Genomic DNA, 2,784 nt, shown 5'->3' on the forward strand with positions numbered 1-2,784 from the left:
ATATTCCCCTCTTTTATATACCAGCCTACCGTATATCTAGTAAGAACTAGAACATTCGCCAAAGTACATGATAGTTCTAGAAACGTTGCGTCACAGTAGTCATGTGACTCGATGACGCAACAACGCGAAGTGTATACCATGTTACCCCAGTTTAATTAATGTTAAGAAGCTGTTGCTAGTAAGCCTGTTTTATGTAATTGAGAAACTACTGGGAGCTTGAAAGCTGAAATCTAGCGGTTGGTTTAAGTTTTGCTTTCTTTAAAAACAATGTAACCGAGATTGTTAAAATTGTTTACTGGTGTTTCAAAGACATGAGACTTGTACGTTTGTTACAATGGCTACTAGAATTCCATCAGACGGAGTTTCAAATCGTTTCGAAATATATGTTAATAAGTTTGTTAAAACAGTTTCTGTACAAAGAGTGAGGTCGCTTTGAAACATTACCGATTATAAGAAAAGATAGAATATAATAAATGTGATATTTACTGAAAAGTGAAGCATACAAGGCATTACTTTAATGGAAAAGACATTCAAGAAAATCATTTATTTGTTTTATATTTTTCTAAGAAAGAGTGTGTTAATCCATATTGATTTCAAACACGTTCTGCTGTGTCATCACAGAAACAGTCCTTGTCGTTCTTAATATATATGTATATATATATATCACTTTGACTCTATTTCCTCTACCTCTATCTCGCATGTAATGTAATAGCCTTTCGCGCCTTGGCCTCTTGAACTATATCTCACAAGATATCTTGACACGTGGCATTAGATTTCCTACGCATTTTGTCATGTACTAAGTATTTGGTAACGTTTTTTGAACTGTTACTAAAAATAATATTTACTTAAGTCTCTACAACTTATAACTTATCCTCTCCATGCTACGAAAAGCTTAAGTGACTGATAGAATTTCTTTATAAATGATCAGTTCATTTATATTTTGTGTTTATTCAGAAGTAGATAGTACTACTTGAAAGTTTGAGCTTATATAGTAATTAACAAAATGAAAAAATAAGGGAAATAATATATCAAAGATTTTTGTTGCTATGGTAAATAATCTATACGATCTCCTAAGTCTAATAATTAACTGTTAGTTATTTTTTTTCTATAGCTAAATACTAATTACTAAGTAAGTTTTCATCCTTCTGCGTAATGGTATAGTAGTCCTTCTCAGACTTCTCCAAAGACTGCAGCAGAATAGCAGACGAAACGTAGGATAAAAACTAGTTAGTAATTGGTATCCAGTTATAAAAATTACTTACTAATTAATATTTTAGCTTAAGTGATTGCATAAACTACTACTCATAATAACGATCGATATATCGTCATAACCTTACCAGAAATGCTTAATAAGGAATTTTCATATGCATCTTTGTTTGGAATAATTGAACTATAGAAGTGTCTTTGCTGCGAACATAAAACCATATGTATTTTTAAGGCAATACTACAGATACAGATAACTTCAGTGATCATTTGGATTATGCTTCCTTAGACAAACATTTATAATATTATTTAGCCTACCGATGGAAAAACTTTTTCTCTGAAAAGTTTCTCGATTTTGTCAAAATTTCATATGTGTTTATAACTTTATAAGCAAAATTAAACAAAATCTTAATTAGATTTTTCTTGAATAACTATTGTTTGTTTGTTGTAGAGCAAATGACATAACGGGCTATCTGCCCAACGCCCTCCGTTATAATCCCCAACTTTACGGATTAATCACCAGGGAATTTATCGAATAACATTAATGTTTTTAATGTTAAAGTTCACAATCGAATTTGCCATGTTATTATGAGCTATGGTGCCTAAAAATACAACCTTATGATGTTTTACTGTGAAATTAATACTTTTTAACCCACTCTTAAGATGTATTAAATACTGAGAAATTTGTTTTGGATCTTAATAGATTGGTTAAAGTGGTGAGTGTTTCGTCTACATATATATACGTTTCGAAGGTTTTAAAAAATACTAGGCATTCTTCTGATCGTTGTTAATCACGAAAACAAAGAAATAAATTATCAACTAAGGAATTAATCTGGAGACTATAGCCACACCATCTATTGATCATAAATAATGTTTTTGAACAAAAATGATTCTTCATAAATTTCAAATAATATAAGTTTAAGGAATCACTAAACATCAGTTATCAATTACTTGTATAGTCTGTTTATTTTAATGAAATCTTACTGCATAAAAACTCTACATCAAAACTAGCACATTAAATCTAACCTTAGGTATTTCGATTGAAAATTCAGTGTTATATTTCAGATTCTATTCATTGCTAGTAAAAATTCCCAAAATCAGAATTAAAGACCTTTTTACAAAGTGACTGTAGGTGCCATTATTTGATATTAGGAGTACTCACTTTTGTTTTGAATCGTATTAAGTATAGTACAATTCATAAATGTTGTATGATAATATTCAAATTGGTATCAAAAACAACAAATTTCATAGTTTCAGAATAATCACAGAAACATATTTGAGGACGTGTTATGAATTAACAACAAAACATACCAGGATCAACGAAATGTATTGTATGATAGTTTGAACGCTAGATATGTCCATATTTATATTTTAATTTTGACGCAAGACTTTCAGTAGAATAACACAGTTTAATGAAATAAATATAAATAAAAAGACCTGCGTTTTAACATATCTAGGGATAACTGCAGCATTGAATGCATATTATTGCATATCTGCTTGTTTGTAATTATCTATAATGCCGTCACATCATTTGCCGGCTTATATATATATATATAAAAAGGGCGCGTAGAGAAGACTAGA

Source organism: Limulus polyphemus, unplaced genomic scaffold, assembly GCF_000517525.1.
Source record: "Limulus polyphemus unplaced genomic scaffold, Limulus_polyphemus-2.1.2 Scaffold234, whole genome shotgun sequence".
Classification (NCBI taxonomy): Eukaryota; Metazoa; Arthropoda; class Merostomata; order Xiphosura; family Limulidae; genus Limulus; species Limulus polyphemus.